The sequence below is a fragment of the Sinohyriopsis cumingii genome, chromosome 6 (genome assembly GCF_028554795.1).
Source record: "Sinohyriopsis cumingii isolate HCF-2022 chromosome 6, ASM2855479v2, whole genome shotgun sequence".
NCBI lineage: Eukaryota > Metazoa > Mollusca > Bivalvia > Unionida > Unionidae > Sinohyriopsis > Sinohyriopsis cumingii.
The window spans coordinates 55,838,907-55,858,948 of record NC_142966.1 but is presented as its reverse complement, the minus strand read 5'-3'; the positions used below and the strand labels follow the sequence as shown (position 1 = coordinate 55,858,948).

General features: G+C 33.9%; 1 long non-coding RNA gene across 1 annotated transcript; it reads left to right on the top strand.

The window, feature by feature from the left end:
• On the top strand, positions 1 to 16,667 carry LOC149796974 (uncharacterized). Its single transcript, XR_016421760.1, has 3 exons — positions 1 to 152; positions 12,710 to 12,853; positions 16,403 to 16,667. It is a non-coding gene; the product is annotated as an uncharacterized LOC149796974 (long non-coding RNA).
• The last annotated feature ends 3,375 nt before the right edge of the window (positions 16,668 to 20,042 follow it).

Sequence of the window (20,042 nt, the reverse complement as noted above, 5' to 3'; positions counted from 1 at the left end):
CCGGAACAGATATTTTGTAAACTTGTTCAACTTCCTGTGACTTTTAGAGGTCGAGATGCCGTTACCGTACTGGGATCAAATCGTATTAGGAGCTGGTGGTCTTATATATGCAACTGGTACAAATTGGTTGAGCAAGAAACCGCCGTTTACAGGTAAGAGCAGATACATTATAAGAGAATTTCCGACATTTGTGAAGTATCGCACGAACATTCAGCCTCCGACGAAGGTTTTGCACAGCTTTATGGTATCTTGGAGTCTTCGGTTATGACGCACTTGCTTTCCTTTTTTTTTTTTTTTTTGTTAGAAGTATAATAATTGTCTCTTTTTTCCTTCAAAAGATAGTTATTTAGCAGATTTTGCATAACAAAAATCATTGACATATTCTCAAATAGTCGTCGTGGCATCCAATCAACCAAATGGCCTTTTGTCGGAAAGTTCATTTATAACGCCGCTTCACAAGTTTTCTTTTGTCCTTGACATTATTGTGCATATACTGCAGTAAAAAAAAAGTATATTTTAGAGCAATGTCAATAGAAATACAAAGCATAGGAAAAATGGCATCAAGAAATGTAATTTAGAATTTATGAAAATTGCTTATGTTTATCTTAAGGTTGGGGTTACAAGTCTACAAGAATCGGGTTGGAAAAATCATGGTATTTTAAGACCAAACCTAAAAGAATGTTTCCGGTTGCACTGGTATTAAAATTAGTTGGGCAGATCACGTTTTTTAAAACATATATATATATATATATATATATATATATATATATATATATATATATATATATTATTTATTTATTTATTTAAGGTGTGTTTTTTACGGGGGGAGGGGAGAATATGCTGGAGTCAGCAATTAGAAATAGAATGGTTGGCTAGCTACGATGTCGTAGCCTCAACTTGATTTGTTGTGGTTGAGGCTACGAACTGATCCTATATCATGTAAAGGAGCAAAAACAAATCGTCACTAAAGTCAGAAAAACAAACAGTGTAGAAATCTACAACATAAGTATAATCATGTTGTGAAAAAAGTGTGGCTTATTTTGAATTTATTAAGCCCTTACACGATAAAATAAATTGGCATGGTTACACTAAACTCACCTTGTTCGCCATGATATATAACGCAAGACTCTTGCCATGAACCCTTTTCTACCTAAGGCTTGCCAGACCATATCTGGATATCCTACGCTATGTTATTATCAATCAAGTGGCGAATAATTACTTCTTGGTGGATTTTCAAAGTTGCCGATGAACCGTATTTACTTTTAATGCGCAGAATTTCTTGCTCAAACCACATCAGATTTTTACTACGATTTGTTTACATTCCCAAATAAGGCCTCAATGCCCTTATATGGCACACAAACAAATGAGGCTGAGAATGAAGTAATCATTATTTGAACTAATATGACAGATGATCTAAATGCAAATATCGGATAAAAAAGGTAAACGAGATTTTACAACTATTTCTACAACGATGTTCCATATTTCCGGTATTAAATAAGAGGACTGCACAATTTATTGGATTATATACAAGGAATATGTTCAAATTGTTATTATTGGGCTAAAAGAGCGCCGGGTGTGAATCATACCCGGCTTGCTCCATTGACACATATATGCTCGTGTTAGTACCCTGTCCACGAGGTAGCAGTAAGGGTACTAATATTAGTACTAGATGGTTGGTCATCTGGATACACATTCATTTTGTTTCACCAAATAAAATTGTTTACTTGCAGCTATAAAATACATTTAGTTATGCCCTTTTCTAGCAAATTGGCAATATAGATATACAGAACATCAATCCTAGATTGTAACTCAGGGATCAAGCTTGACTTGAATATTAGGGAGAAGTGACAGCTCCTATTGATTGGAGTGAAGTGAGAGCTAAACAGGGAATAAGTGGAAGATACATTATATATATTATATATAGGCAAGATACATTTTATATATATATATATATATATATATATATATATATATATATATATATATATATATACATACCCAAGGGTCATGCTTTATTTGAATTAGGGAGAAGTGACTTCTCTTTTTGGACAGAGCAGGGAGAGTGAGAGCTCAATAGGGAGAAGTGGATGCGAAGCAATAGATTTTATATATATATATATATATATATATATATATATATATATATATATATATATATATATATATATATATATAGTGTGTGTGTTTTCTTATTTGAATTTTACATTAGATTTAAGCAATACTTTATTTTCAGGTATAAAATATTCTGAGTTATTTTAGCCATATGAGTCTAATAGAGATTAATAGAAACTAAATTGTAACAAATTTTACTGAGTAACCAGATTACCATCTAATTTACGTTATCATAATTGCAAGTTAGTAAAAATGCTTAATCAACTACCCTTAATCAGTTTTGTTGTATTTTTTATACAGTAAAACCTGTTATGAGAGACCGTCCCTTCTGCCAACCAAAAGTGGTCTCTCAAGACAGGTGGTCTCTCATAAGAGGTGTGTGAAAATGGACTGGTTTTCAGAGTCAATAGTTAGCATTGTTAAAAAATAAATAATACCCATACTCACTGTACATGTATCATATCCTTTATTCATAAATCTTGTTAAATATTGCATGTATTCCTCTCAAAATATCTTTATATAATAAAGATGTACATCTATCAAACAACGAGAATACAATTTATATTTCAACATCACATTAAGATGTACAAAAAATGAACAGTTAGATATGATGTATATATCTTATTTTATACACTTATTCACTTGTTTTTTTTTAAAGAAATTCATTATACTTCTTTGTTGACATGTTTTACTCAGCTATTTGGTCTGAACATGTATCTCAATTATTGCCTTTTCCTGAATCAACCTTCCACTTACTGGTATGTTTTTACTCCTTGCAACACAAAACCACTCCCATACTTGCTCGTTCAGATCTCCGTAAACTGTCTGTCGTGCCGTGGCATATTTCCTCTGTGCTTGTGCACCTTTCTGCCATTCGTTTCTAATGGACTTCTTATCTTTGATTACATTTTGAACTTGCGTTTTACTGACGCTTAAGCTCACTGCTATTTTGCGAGTGGTCTCGCCTTTTTCATTTCTTTCAATGACATTAATCCTTTCTTCCAGTGTTAAAATTTTTCTTTTTTTAAGCAGAGATTCTGCCGTTGTTATTAGTGTTGACGTTATAAAGACTATCGGTTTTGATCAGGTTTTGGGGAAATATGGAATAAATATATATTATGTACCAATGAATGAAACCAAAAGACATAATTAACTCGTCGAGAAACAGTACATTTATTCTGAGACGAATTTTAAATCAACAGCATTATAGCTCCATAAACAAATGTTCCGACCATCTGCACCCATGTAAACACTAACAAAAGAAATAAAAAATAATTTTTAAAAAATCCGGAAATGATTCTCACTTTCTACTATTAAAGACAATGAGCTCATTCACCCTCCAGGCATTATGGATTAACTGGAAAGACAAACGACGTACTCAAACCTACACTGAAGCCCTTTCAAACAATTTTTCACTGGGACATAAGGACTACCGGCATTTTGTGAGTTTTCATAAAGATAAAGAAAAATACAAACCTCTAAATTGTCTGCGTATATCCATCATTACTCCCTTTGATGTTACTCTTACTGGCTATTCACATGACTTCGGCACTACAATGGCAGTTAGTGACATGTACTTAAGTCTGGTTTACTGCAGTTTACAAATGACACCGTACGCTGGAGTTGTAAATTTCACAAAACTGGTACTGTAGCAAGACGAATTATTTTTAAATACTTTATTAAAGAAATCTTTGCTATTTATGCAGTCTTTGTTACAAAGGATTAAATGATGGTTAGAGGTGTTTATCCCGATATATGGTTGTTCAACTATAGTGTTATTTAATGTGTACTTTGTTTGCATACTACATTTATCCCGAGCTCTAGTGTTTACAATGGATTAAGTTAAGGTCAGTGGTGTCAATCTGTTTTTAATTTTTGGCAATGCGGTCGTTCATAGCAGTGTCAAAATGCATATTTTGTTAAGAAATCGCGGTCGCTGGTCGCGTTCAGCAGGTGGTCGTTCATAACAGAGCGTTTATATAGTAAAATCGATCCGTGCATTACGATTGTGGTCGCTCATAGCAGAGGTCGCTCATGACAGGTTTTACTGTATATATTTTCTACAAGTTCACAATAATGGCACTTTCAAAGATATATAAACCCATTTGAAACAACCCCTGTACCATGTTCATGAGGGAAAATGCATGTGTGTCTTCAGATCACACTGTTCATCCTCATTTCTTTGTTGTAGATAAAACATTACTGTAACTATTCATACATAATACACTGAAATGCATAAAATTACAGACATGGCACCTTTATAGTCGGTATATCACTAGACCCTTTTTTCCAACCAATTAACACATATTTGAGTGCATCTGTTTTTAGAAGGCGGGGTTTTCGCATTACACTCACTTTATATAGCTTCATTACAACTGTTTATTGATAGGATTGCAAATTTATTATTTATTTTTCTACGTACTTGTTGTAATTTTAGGTATTGATTAAATAGCATCTGCTTCTCAGCTTTTCTCCATATTTTCCCAAATACGAGTCAAGTCAGAAAAGAACTTTGACATTACAGCGCTTCTTGCTAATTCCACAGCATAGCATTGTCCTATAGGTTTCTGGCCTACATAATTGCATTTTCAAGTTAAATCTTAAAAAACATGATACCTAGACTTTCCATGAATTGTATATTTTTCTAAATATATTTGCCTGATGATTTACAAAAACAGACAATTAACTGGTACTTCCCAGACACAGCAGTGTCCACCATTTTTTCTTCATTACTGGTACATTTACAGTTTTAAACTAATTTTATGGCGAAATGATGTACAAGAGGCAGCTAAAATATTCAGATCACCAATTCTGTTCTTAAAACACAAATTGCTTTTTAGATACTATATGTATTGTTAAAGTTTTGAAACACAAGTTTGTATGTTTTTATCATCAAAGGATAACATACGTAAATCAGGCAGTAATCAAGGCCTAGCTGCTAACTTGCTCGGGAAAGTGTCAGTCAGCTAACAAAACATGTGCCTGTGAATGTGCAAGAGTTTGTTTTAAGGCTTCGATTGTATTCTGTGTTCTTTGGTTTTAAGCAAAACTTTATTTTCAAGTAGAAAATTTCTGAGTTGTGTATATATTATAAACACATTTTATGCATGTTTAAAGACTATCATATTCATAATCAGTGTATTTTGGCAATACGACTTAAAGAGAGAACAACAGAAGCTATACACTGTAATGAATTTTAACTGAGTAACTAGATTACAGTGTTGTAATTGCAAGTTAGTACAAATGCTTAATCAGCTACCCTTAATCAAGAATTTTTTATTTTTACTTTCTGAAAGTCCATTATAAAATGGCATTTGAAAAGATATCTAGATTTGTATGAAACAAGCCCTGCACCATGTACATGACAGAAATGCACACTTCTTTCAGATCATACTGTTCATCTTAATTTCTGTTTGCCAATAAAACTTTACCATACCTGTTCATAGACAACACACTGAAGGGTTCAAGTCAGTATATGAATGAACTAAACCCTTTTATTTAACTGAATTGACATTGCCAGCATGCAAATGCATCTATTTCTAGATTATTTTTTTTTTATGTAACCACTCTCTTTATAGCTTCATTACAACAGTCCATTGATAGGATTGCAAATGTAAGATTTTATTATTTGTCTACGTACTTGATGTAACATTAGGCATTGGTAAATAGTATTTGCTTTGCTGTTTTTTTTTTTTTATTTGCATTTTCACAAAAATTGCTAAATTCAGAATATGTACATCCTTGACCTTACAATGTCTTGTAAAATTCCACAACATAGCATTGTCCTGTATATTTATGACCTACATCATTGCATTGTAAAGCTAAATTTTTAATAACGTATGTCTAGACTCTGCTTTCTTACAAATTTTATACTTTCCTGATATATTTGCCCAATGGTTTACCAAAAGAAACAATCTAATATAACAGTACCTCCCAGAACAGTTATGTCCGCCATTATGGTTCAAAACAGATTTTTATTACTGATTCTGTTCTTAAAACTAAAATTGCTATTTACATAAATTTAAGTTTCGAAACACAAGTATGTTTTTATCATCAACAGATAACTTGCAGAAATTGGGCGGTAATAGTTGCTAACTTACTCAGGAAATGGTTAATGGTCAGTAAGCTATCAAAACACATGCCTGTGAATGTGCAAGAGTTTGTCATCATAATTAATCAATACCAACTACTTGATGGCTTGAAGTGTACATAATTTTCTCCTTGAGCTTTATATAATATAACACTGGAAGTAACCTGGCCAAGGTGAGGGAGCATCTCAAAAGAGATAGTCAATCAATGTTCCTCTAAACCAGTGATTCTCAAACTGAGAGATATGTGGTGTTCTGTGGGCGTTTAGAAAAATATTTAAAATTGCTAGCGTTTTGAAACCTTGAACATATCGAAAAATTAAATGGTAAATCAATGTCGCAAAAGTTTAAAAAAAGTAACTTATATAAAAATGCAATCTCTGTCAGTCTGTCATTCATAGGTTCCTTTCGTAATGCAAGACTTGTGGGAGAACTCGATCGCTCTAATTATAATAATAGTCTAATAATAAATACATGCAGCCCAATATACAATGTTCTTGAATTTTCCACGCTAAAATAATAAATACACGATGTAACAAGTCAGACCACTACATTTGGCTGCATGGGGTGGCAGCTATACATTGCTCTCGTATTTTCCATGCTAAAATAATAAATACACGACGTAACAAATCAGACTGTTCCATTCCAACTTTGATGCTTATAAATAAAGTTTGTTCATTGTTTAGCCATGGAGAAATACTTAATCATGTCTGGAACTCTGAAAGAGAAACTGTTAAATGAAAAGCAACGAAGCAAGCGAAAGTACAAAGAAGATTACATCGAGTTTGGTTTCATCGCTTCGGGATCTGAAGATGCTCAATTGCCATTCTGTCTGATCTGCAACACAGTTTTGTTGAACAAGGTGCTTGTTCCCAGCAAATTGAAGAGAAACATGGAAACAAAACATCCAGCTGTAAAGGACAAACCAAAGAAATACTTTGAAAATCTCGTGGCTCAACAAAATAAACAGGCTAAGAAACTTACGAGCTACATGAAGCTGCCCGAAAAGAGATTGATTGCAAGTTATAAAGTTTGAGAAACACTGCTCTAAACAAAATCACAGGGCAAAGTCATTTTTGCTTTCCTAGCAGAATAATGCGCTGTTTACAACTTTTAGGCGACTTAGCCCACTTTGCATAGTAGCGTGACACTTTTGTATGTATGTATGTGTTCTCATTCTTTTATTTGAATTTGACCCTCATTTTCTCAGTATGCATAACTGCATTTAACATTGGTTTTAAGCAGTGTTTTATCTTCAGGTAAAAGCTTTGTGAATTAAATGTATATTACATGTATAAACATATTTTGTACATGTATAAAAATTATTATATTCATATGCAGTGTATTTTGGCCACATGACTTAAGAGCACTGTAGAAACTATACATTGCAATGAATTTTAACTGATAGGAATAACTAGATTACAGTATTTTACTTGCATGTTACTAAAAATGCTTAATCAACTACCCTTAAACAAGAATTATTCTTTTTTCACTTTATGAAGGTTCACTACACAATGACAGTAAAAAATGTTAATTGTTTGAAACAATCCTTGTAACATGTACATAAGTGCAAATGCACACGTCTTTATGCCAGTTTATTCATCTCAATTTCTTTGTTGCCAATAAAACATTTCTGTAACTATACATAGATGCTACAATGAAACATTAAAATAAGTACATGTATATGAATGAACTACAACCCACTTTCTTACCTAATCGAAACAGCCAACATGTGAGTGCATTTATTTTTAGAAGTATGGGTTTTCTTAATATAACCTCTCACATTCTAGCTTTGTTACAGAGTCCATTGATAGGATTGCAGATTTATGGTTTTATTTTTGTCAATGTATGTGTTGTAATGTCAGGCATGAGTTAAATAGTATATGCTTGACTGCATTTTCACAAAAATGAGTGAAACATCTTTGACCGTACAGCACTTCACAAATTCCGCATCATATCATTTTCTGATATGTTTGGACCTACATAATCGAATTTTTATTCTAAATATTGAAGAATATAATATTTAGACTTTACTTTCTTTGAGCTGAATATTTTCCTTAATATATTGGCCCAAATGTTTACGAAAATAGACAGTCTAATAGAGTGGTACTTCCAAGACATGATGATGTCAGCCATTATTTCCCACTCACAGGTATACTTATTGTTTCAATCTGATTTTGTGACAGTTAAAACAATACATAAGCTGCTATTTACATGCTATTGTGTAAGTTTCAGATCACAAATTTTTGTTTTTTCATCGTCAAACAATAACTTATGGAAATCGGCTGATACTGATGGTTGCTGTAACGAGACATATAACCCATCTCTGTTATAACTTACTCAGGAAAGGGTTAATGGTGGCTATCAAAACGTGCATTTTCAGTGTGCAAGAGTTTGTCGGTGCACTCAAAATCAACACCAACTATTTTCTTCATGCCTACTTTTCACATTGTGCTATAACATAACACAGGAAATAACTGGCTAAGGCTATGGAGCATCTCAGAATGTTTGGTCACTCGATGTACATCTAAAAAATTACAGGGTGAACTTGTTTTCGCTTTCCTGAGAGATAAAGGCCAAGATTTAATTTGTTAGGTGACTTGGTCACCCACATTGCCTGGTACTGTGATCCCTGGCAGTACTAAAAAAAATAAGGATAGCCCAACTCCCAGGGCCCTGCTAATTTTAGATTGGTCCCATCCTGTATTTCAAGTAATGTACTCATCAGGCTTGTCCAAAGAAAAATTATTTGCTTGAGGAAACTTTGATTGCAATGATGAAATATGTAAATTTATTTTCACGATGTTGACATACCTGACACATCACAACCCAATTCACAGGGGCTTGTATCGTTGTAAGCAACGATATGAGCCCCTGTGATCTAAATCAGATCACCACTGTGACTATGTGAAATTGAGATTCAATTTTAGTCAAATTGAGGCATGGCATGTTATGCTGAAAATAGGATCTTGTATCCCCATACCTCCTGACTCGGTCGTGTTCAAGAAACATAATTTTCAGTAACCTTCAAAGAAATATTAAAAGAAACAACAACAAAAAAAACAATTTCATTATATTTCTGTTACATGTATCATGTATAAACAGTAAACTGTCATGATTGGAGCTGATGTAAAACTGTCCCTTGGACAGGTTAAATAGCAGCAATTAAAGGCAAAGAGGTCATGTATAAACCACCATTTTATATATTACCTGTTGACAATAGCTAGAGAGATATGTTTGAAGGCTGCAAAGGGTGAGCTCATTTGCTAATTTGCATAGGTATGATCAGGAAGTGGAACACCCCATTAAGAGATGCTAGGTACATTTACAAGAACATATTAAATTATTACATATTGCCTTGAGTGAGAATGTGTAAGCCATATGTATTATATCTTTGATAAGTTTGTGAACAGCAGCCATGTTTCTTTGAAGTCAGATTTTTACTGCATATATAAAATGCAAAGCATGATCATTCTCTTGGTTGAGGTAGTTTTGCTGTGTGAAGCATGCCAGCGAGGAAAAGATGATGGGGGCTATTCTTTGCACATACTGCAAATAGCACATTATCATATGTCAACATGATTCTGAACAGGAATCATTCTGAGAATCCAGCTGTGAAGTTTGAACACCAGGATCATCCATTCCTAGTGATTGTAGTGATGAGTGCAAATGATACTTGCATTACTTTCAAATCCCTATGAATCCTATTGAATTTATATTTGAATTGTAGCTATTGCAACAATGTGTGACAATATTGAAAAATGGGAAATTTTGGGCATGTAGAAATTGGAGTCTAGGCTTGTGGAATTTCAGTCAGGGGCTTGTGAGTTTATTTAAGTCACCGCCCTGGGGCCTGTGTCTAACAATTTCTTTCCTTGAGCACTGCCTGGTAACTGTTTTGGTCTTGAATCCTTTTATTGCTTATGTCTCTAGAGATGCAAATAATTGCAAACCTAAGATAAAGTAAAAGGAGAAGGGTTTTAATTGAACAGTTTACTGTCATTCTTACCGTTATTTACAAGATAGTTTTTCCCAAAGGCCATTTTTAGGATGTACAGTACATGTATGTTAATGGAAAATTTTGTGATTGTTAGACAACATGGAAGGGATAATTGAAGCAAAAGTCAGTGTTGTACTTTAAAAATGCAATTTTATTGAAATAATATGAGGTTTGGATGGTATCATGAAATAACTGAAAAGGCAAAGTGAACTTCATGATTTGTGGCTGTTTTAGGTGAAATGACATACACTAAGGTGGCTGTTTTACCAGAATCACCCACTATCATGGACCCTGTAAGTATTGGGATTCTCCAACATACGGATATGTGTATTGACAAAAGCCGACTGGAGATCAGACTGGTCCACTTGGCCATAACAGCAGATAATTTATTCCTTCCACATTTAGAAACATGTTGACTGTTATTTTGAATAGTTGACAGTACATACTTGTAATGGTCGATAAAACATTTTGTGCTTTGAGTTGCTTATATGCATGACTTGAGATTCACCTGTCTAGCTATACTTAGTCCAATGTGAAACACTTATGACTTTGCAGCTACTTTATTTGTAATGAAGCAGGTCATGTTTCTTATGACATTTTACTTCATGGGGGTGGGATGTAATTTAGTTTTAAATAGTATTCAGTGTTTTAGTTTGTTGACTTGTGTCTGATTGGTAAATATGGGGTCTACGTAGTAAATATGTAAGGTTCCTATTCTTTAAAACGGAACTTTAATTCAATGTGGAACTAGTGTCATATGATAAACAGAATTAATACTGTGCAGCTCTAATTATATAAATGAATGAACATAAATTTATATCATATTAAGGATTTGGTATTTTTTTAACAACTTTTTTATATACCAAGAACATAATAACAAGAGCAACTTTTGCCTCCACTGCTATTTAAAAAGGCAACTTGTCTACAAAATAAGAACAAATTTTTTTAAGTATTTGATTTATAATGTTCCATTTTTTATGTGCAATAAAGGGACATCTGAGAATAAAGTACAACATAAATTACAAGTGATGATGTTTAGGATGTTAGAAACCATAAGCCTGTATTTAAAAATTCCCCAAAATACTCAGTTCATGAGGAAAATATTATTCATTCGAATTACATGTTGTTCGTTGACTTTTGGACTAAAACATTGCTTTTTGATTATTATGGACTGGTCCAAATACATCAAGACTATTGGTATTATATAATTCACTTAGACATAAATGAGGGGTGTTTGAAATCTGAATTTGATTTTTCACATTATAACAATTCATAGGAACAAATTGCCATGAAATCGGTCCACACACTATGTAATATTATGCAGTAATGACAATCAAACTGTTGAATAGGTCAAATTTGATAATGTAAAATAAATTCAGTGTACAATTAGTTCTAGTTCTATATTAATCTTGTCATCAGCACATTCTACCCAGAAAGAAGGGGGTGGGTAAATAAAAATGAAACTTGAACCAAACAACAAATTTCTATGCAATATTGTCACTTTACTAAAATTCTTAAAATAACAACTAAGTGATTAGCCAGTTGAATGTTACACCGACAGACGCCAGAGTACTGTGAATATAAGTCAAGATTAAACATGTTTACATATCAGTTTACACGACATGTCCTTACCTAAACAGTGCCTTTCTTGGAAAACAAATTCTTCATTGCATTGCTGATGTGTTCAAGTGACTACTTTAATGAATGCAAAAACCACTGTTTGGACAGGAAACACTTGTCCGTTGACTGCAGTAAGCAGGTAACATTTTAATACTCTACTTAAAGGGGGCAAAATGGGAATGGCCATGAGGCCAAGTGACTGCTGAAACAAAAGTGACCATTGGGATAAGTTTGACTGTACAAACATATGTCACTGACCATCAACCTGCATAGTCTGTCTACATTTATGTGTGTACTGTATACAAAAATAAATTTTATATATTTTCTGTTTGCAGTTACAAAAGTACTTGATTTGATCCAATCTTGGTCAGGGCTATTCTAGTTAATTACACTTGAGACCCAGGGGAGTGCACTTTTGAGGTGGAGTACGGTGGTGACCTATAGCTGCTTCCTGATAAGGTCACTAGCAGAAAATAGTATGCCCATTTTACCAGGATTGGCAACCTGGCAGTTATTTCTATATGCAACCACCAAAATTGACAATTTTGAAGAAGGCACACTGAAGCAAAATCGGCTTACAAATTACAGAAAGCCTGATTTGCATTCTACTTATGTATGTGTGTTTTGTAACACTATCTTCAGATTCAGTCAATTTATTTCAACTTCCAAACTCCAAATAAACTCAGTGGTAAATTTCCTAGCATACAACAAATATGACTGCTGAAGACATCATTCTTTACCTATCTATAGATGCAGTTTAGAATTTTGTATCATTTTCATATGAGCTCTTTGAGCAATCAGTCCTATATTTTTAAAAAGTGCCTTCCCGTGTACCATGTACATTTAAAATTGAATATGTATCATGTGACATAAATATTTATCATTTCAGGTATCTACAGACACATAGGATATGCTGCCCTTGGGGTTGTTGCTGGAAAATATCTTGCAGAGTACAGAATAAAGAAAAAACTGGAAAAGATGGTCTTTATTGAGGATTATGTTGAAAGTCATCCAGAGCACTTTCCTGAGAGTAGTATGTACTTTACATTCTGCATGGGATTGTTTTATTTAGAACTCCTGTAACTGTTGACATGAAGTAATTTTTGATAAAGATGAAGAGCACCAGTATTAAGTAGTTGCATAACCTTAACAGCCACTTTTTTTTCAAGATCCCTTAAATGAAATTCTTTTAGAAACAAACCAATATCATACAAACCCTTCTGCCTTCAAGGTTTTCACACCATATTTCCTTGCTTAGAAGACGATAATAAATGCAAGCAGCATAGACCCTGATCTACCATCACATGATGCACCATCAGATCAGGGTATGTGTTGTTTGTTCTAATGATTACTTCATAGACCTAGATATATCAATGCATTATGCAATGGTAGGTCTTGGTCTGTGCAATTTGCATTTATACTCTACTGATAAATGAGTTTATACGGTATCATACACCAAGAGGGTAACACAGGGGGAGGTCAATAATCTCCATAAACAGCCCTCCCACTGAAAAAATATTGATTTTCACCTTCAGCCATTCATAGACAATTTACCTTCATATATCCAAGATATCACAGACTATCTCAACAAAGCACCCAAAACTAACCTTCCAAATAACACTCATCATCACCATGGATGTATGTTCCTTATACACCAACAACCCACAAGAGGAAAGTGTCATAGCCTGCAGGGAAACCTGGGATAGTCGATCTCATCCATCTCTTCCAACATCCATTTTGGTTAAACTTTTAACACATGTTCTCAAGTTTAAATTAAAAAAAATTCAACAATGAACACTTCTTACAAATTAATGTGATTGAAATGGGCACTAAAATGGCACCTTCATATGCAATATTTTCATGGGATGACAGAGCAAAAGAAGCTTCACAAGCACCATATAAACCCTTAAGCTGGTGTAACTTCATTGACAACATAGAATCAGAATGGATCAAAATAGGTAACAGTTTGAAAATATTTTATGAATTCGCCAATAACTTTAACCCTAAACTCAAATAGGCATTCAGTCGAGTCACTCAAGATATTTCTGATTGAATCTAACCTAGGTGGACAGATGAAAACATGAGGATTGATACTGGTTACTACAATTAAAAATTCATGGGAAATTTGACCTCGATGAAAAACTCTAACCTTCCCATTGCAGCTTTGTCAAAATTACAACCAGTCATTAATATTGTACTCCATGCAAAGTATACACTAACATCTACCCAAGTAATTACATTTTTTTAGGATTTCATTTTCTTTCTTCTTATTATTAATTTAGTCATTGTCAATTATCCTGACACAGTTATTTTAACATCTTTCTTTCAAAAACCTCCTTGCATAACTCTACTAGGATATAATTTCTGGCATAGATCTCTCACCTAGCTTGGTCTCGTCCTTTGTTCTTAACTTAAAATTAACTCAAAACATACTTCCAGGTTCATTATATGTTAGACACAAGAACCCACTCATCTGTTATTCCTGCGCAACTTTGTATTGTTATATCTCTTGTAATTTGCCCCTAATAATTCTAGCGTCTATGAGTCCGGACTTTTTCATAGATTTTGTTACATGTTTGTGTTTGTAATTTTTCTCCCCTAAAGAAGAGCTTGCTTAGCCTGAAACACATTGGGAGACCATTTTGAATAGTGTCGTTATCAGTTTGTGTGTGTGTATGTGTGTATGTATGTATATATATATATATATATATATATATATATATATATATATATATATATATGTATGTATATATATATACATACATAAAGAGAGAGAGATCCAGTGAATAAAACCTTTTGAGAAATTCCCGACTCATTTTGGTTTTCATTCATACAATAAAGTTAAAATATTTGATGGTGTAAAAAGGTATTATGTGATAAATACAAAACCACATTCGTGTTTTGTTTTGAGTTGAGGGGAAAGAACTTGCATAATATGGCTTACGCATTCCTGTCAGCCTGAAGATCTTGACATATCCCTACACCATATAAAACTCATTCTTTCTGCCAACTTAGAACAAAATGTGTTGTTTTGTATATGTACACCATTCAGTTGAAATTGGTCATTCATCACAATACTTTGTTTATCCAGTAGGCTTGTTTTGTGAGATTTCCTCAAACAAACTCTGAAGTGGTTTTATGAGATTTCCTTATTCAAACAGACTCTCAGGTGGTTTATGAGATTTCTTCATTCAAACAGCCTCTCAAGAGGTTTTCTGAGATTCCCTTCATACAAGGAGTTGATGAAATGTTTCATTGATCTCTGTGGCAGAGAGAATGTGCTTAGGTCAAACTTTGTAGAAGTGAAACTACAAATATATATCTGAGTATACTTGATACTTCATGTAATTATTCAAACCAAAACCATATTGCAGACTTAAATATGACTAGTATAGTGCTAACATGCCATTTCATACATGGAATTTAAAGCTTATTATTTCTCATATGAGACATTTGGTTGAATGAGACCTCATATGTGGTGATGTTATGCAGTACTGGATCATCACAATCATTGCTGTGAAAAACTTGACCTTTCCATTGGGCTTACCTTGCTTTGAACAAAGGAAGCGGGGTTTTTATTTTACTAATCAGTACTAGTTTAATTTAATATTTTGAGGAAATCATTTGTATACTGCACAACGTTTAAAACATTATTATTTTTTTTTTAATCATCTTGTACATTGTTTGCATTCATTGTTACCATCTCATGTTTGCATGGTGTTTTTATTTATATTGTAGCTAACTAGTACAGAGTTGAATGTCTACATTACAGAACAAACCTGAATATTATGCCAGAGTTGACAGATCTCGGAAAATCCTCTCAGCTATTCTGACAGATGCAGAAGCAAAATGCATTTGCCAAATATACTCTTATTCAACCATCTATTATAGAAATATAAAAGTTGACAACATTAATGGCCTAAACTTCATTGTGTGAAAGCTTCCTTTGTGATCTGATCCTTGTAAGACCAGTTGAAATTGCGATTTGTATGAGCTTGATTAATGTAAATGTAAACCAAACCTGTAAAGAGTATGGACCTTTGATAAACAATGTCAGCATTATTCTTGACAGAACATCCTTTCAATTCAAGAGATACACTGATCAGTTTGAATCGGAATTGGAAAATTAAATTAACTGAAGGAACGTTTGACTTGCCATATTGAGTTGTGAAGTGATTTTACAAACCTTATTATGATTTCTGGTGCAGAAGTTAATACATACATAGTTTATGCAGACAACATATTAACTGATACAAAGGCTTCGATTATATTCTGTGTTCATATGTACTAATGTTGATTTTGTACCCATTTTGTGAGAAACTGCATTAGATTCTGTGTTCATATGTACTAATGTAGACTTTTTAGCCATTTGGTGAGAAGCTGTGTTTAGATTCTGTGTTCATATGTACTAATGTAGATTTTTTACCCATTTGGTGAGAAACTGCCTTTTGAATGGCATTTCATATAAACCACATAAAATATGTGGTTAAAGAAACTTTGCCTGTTCAAACTGTTAAATGTTTTTAATGTTTACTGATGCCATAAGTTAACTTGTGACTGATATTTTTTACTTCTTTTCCAGCCCCACTGAAATGGAAGGATGTGTTCCAAACATGGCATCCAACTCGGTGATGTGCATACAAGTTGGACATTTGAACACTTGTGTTTGTTTGGCATTGAAGGAAATAAATAACAGAGATTCATTATTGTCACCTAGGACGGACAGACTGTGGATTAACCTTTTTTCTTTTTGCAATGCCTAGAATTCAGATTGTTGTACATAGTTTGAGAATTTTGTGTTATCAGTAATTATGTGCGAGTATAAAATAAATTTTTAGTGCAAAGTACATCCATTGAGCTAGCTCTTTATTGAACCTGAGTAAAAAAAATAAGACACACAACTTGTAAACAACAGAGACACTACATTTTCTTTAATCTGATTTCAACAAAATAATGCCCAAACAATATCTTTTCCAAGTTGAACATTGTGAATGCTGCATACATTCAAATAAATAAAACTGTAAAAGAAAGGTTAATATTTATTTAGTTTGTTGTTGGTGTGCCTAAAAGAGATAAGGTCATATTAACATTTGATTCATAGCTACAACATTGGGTTGTCACCATGGCAGTGTTCATTCCAGCATGTACCATTATCCATTATTTTTCATCTTTGGCGTCTCCTGTAGGTTGCATTTCAAAAACAAGAAACAAGATTGGATGAATAGAGTGCACCCCAAGCTGGCGTCCAAAATAGATTGCATTCCTCACCAAAGATGCACAAGACAGTTAATTTCATTGGCTGTCAGTTATTGTTGTTGTTAGGTTTAATGCAATTTTTCAGCACAAGATAGGCTATACATGACAGCCAGTATAAATGGTGCAGGAAGAACCTTAAAAAACCTCAGAAAGAACCATTGACCCACAAGAAGCTACTGGCAAGCTTTCTCACGCACACAAATTGACTAAACCCAATACTTGAACCCACACAGAGGTGAGATGCCAGTGATCCATAATGGTGAGTGCTTTAGATCATTTGCCCACTCTGGGCTCCCATTGGCTGACAGAAAGGTTTTACTGATTTTTATCTTTAAAATCACTGCCATGTTATTTTCTAGTGTCCAACATGAAATTCTTGAGATGGGAAAGTTACTGTGACATGTATAATTAAACTTCCCATGTGAAAGGCCCATAGCAGAGGAGGCGGAAAATGGAATGTGTTTCAGTTTTCTTGAACTGTTTTGAAAAAAACAAGGAACAGGCATAATTGTGACGTTTTTTTTATAACTCACTTCTTGACCTAGTATACCGCCACAAAAAACCTACAAGATCACTATCTAATGTCGCAGAAAAGTTCTTCATTAGTCACTTAAATCTGGTATAATTAAACACATTAAATACCAGATTTTATGCTATTTTCTTCATTATATGAATGGTTACTGAAATTAGTACACAGACTGCTCCATGGCCTTGTGATTAGAACACCCGCCTCAGGTGCACGAGGTCACAGGTTCGAACCCTGAGTCATACCAAAGACTCAGCATGAAGAGGTTAGTGTTAGGACTAGTCAGCCTGGTGTCATCATAATGTGACTGGTGGGACAATATGCTACATGTCTGTGGCATGACGCCCCAGTGCCAGACATCACTATAAACTTATTGTGCTGTTTGTAACCATTATGCTGATTAACGCACACTCAGCACATGGTTACTATTGTTAGACAATGTAATCCTTATTAGTGGCTCTAACTTGTGTATGGAAAACCCATTGTAATAGATATGTGTAACAATTTTTGCAATTGTTTATAAACTCAAATTAACCAGAAATTATTTAGATGTCAATTGTAATTTTCATGCTTTTTTGATTTTATGACCAGTCAGGATGCATCAACCAGACTATTTAACTGGTTCTGATATTTGTATTGGCATTCATACATGAAAAACCATATTCTTTGGACAGCCTCTGTCTTCTACATCAATCTTTTTGACTGGGTCTTGATACAACAGTTTAGAGTGCATTACTTAGCTCAAGCACTCTTAGGAGGGGGCCAAGAAGGCATATTTGACATGTTTTTCTTAGTGTTTTGCATGGAGCACCATGAAGACATATTGTTGTACTTAGAATTGTGAAAAATATTACACCCATGTCACAAAAGTAGGTCATGATAACTCATCTTTAATTCTTCGCTTTTTCCAGGTACATTTTATTTGAAGCTCATTTCTCTGACACTTTTCATGTTATAATCAAGAAACCTGATGATGATATGCATCTTTGTTAGTGCCACACCCTAGGATATAAAGGTCACTGATGTATATTTCACATTTTCACTGGGTTTGGTTAAAATTTTGCATTTATTTCATGACAGCATTTTTGTTTGTTGCAGTATGCACCTACTTAAAATTCTTGAAGGGATGCATCTTGATCCTTATTATAGAAACTGATATGCAACCACATATTTCACACAGGTATTTTAGCTCACCTGGCCATGCTAATGTATATCCTGTCCTCAGTTTTGCTATGTGCCTTCTGACATGTGTCCATAAACACTAGTTACTCCTCTGGAGTCTATATTTCTGATCCAGTTTCATTTATATCTGGAATATGGCTTATATCACAAAACCTGTGCAAGAATTTGATAATAAGTGAGGTCTTTGCATAATATTGAGGTGACCTTGCACCTGGTTGACAACCTTATTTCCATTCTGGAGGCCATATTTCTGGTCTGATTTTGATTAGGCTTTGAAATATGCTTATGTCATTAAAATTTTGAATGAGTTCGATAATGAGGTGATCTTGCATCTGTTTGGTGGTGCTTGTAAAACAGATGGCAGCTGTATTTCAGATCCAGTTTTATTCAAGGTTGAAATATGGGCTGATTTTATCAAGATTTTGCGTGTTTTTAAAAATGAGTGAGATTCATGCATTAATGATGTAATCTTGCATCTCATTGACTTGAGGTTCTTATTACTCTGGAAGCAGTAGTTCTGATCTGGGGCAACGAGTGGCTGAGTGTTCTAAGGCACTCAAGGATTGTTGCCATCTCACCACTGTTTGCATGAATTCAAATCTTGAGCACAACTGATGTGGGTGTGTGAGAATGCTTGCCTGTAGCTTCCCATGGGTTGGTGTTTTTCCCAGGTTCTTCTCCACCAGTTTTACTGGCCTCCATGTGTAGCCTATCTTTTGCTGAAAACTTGTGTTAAACCCCCTCACAACAACAACAGTTCTGATCCAGTTTTGTTATAATTGGAATATATGCTTATATCCTCAAGATATTGGACAGTATCAAAATTGAGCAGGTTTCACACATATTAATAATCTGATGTTGCATCTGATAGCTTGTTAACCACACTTCAAGGCCTATGTTTCATCTGATTTCAACCAAACTTCAAATACAGGTTTATATAATCAAGATTTTGCACAAGCTCAATAATGTGCAGGATCAAGATATTCTAATAAGGTGATCTAACATGTGATTAGCTGGTCTTATCTCCATTCTATAGATGCTATTCCTGATTCATTTTTGATCAAACTTGGTCAGTAAGCTAAATTAAATCATCAAGATCTCAGATTAGATCCATGGATTTGCTCCTGGTTCGCTGAGCTTGTCGGCGCTTTAGCCACTGTTTATATCAAACTTGGTAAATAGGTTTAAATCAGTAAGATGTATAATGTTTATTATTATAAGCAATAATCTTGTGTATTACTGGCTGAGCTTTTTACCC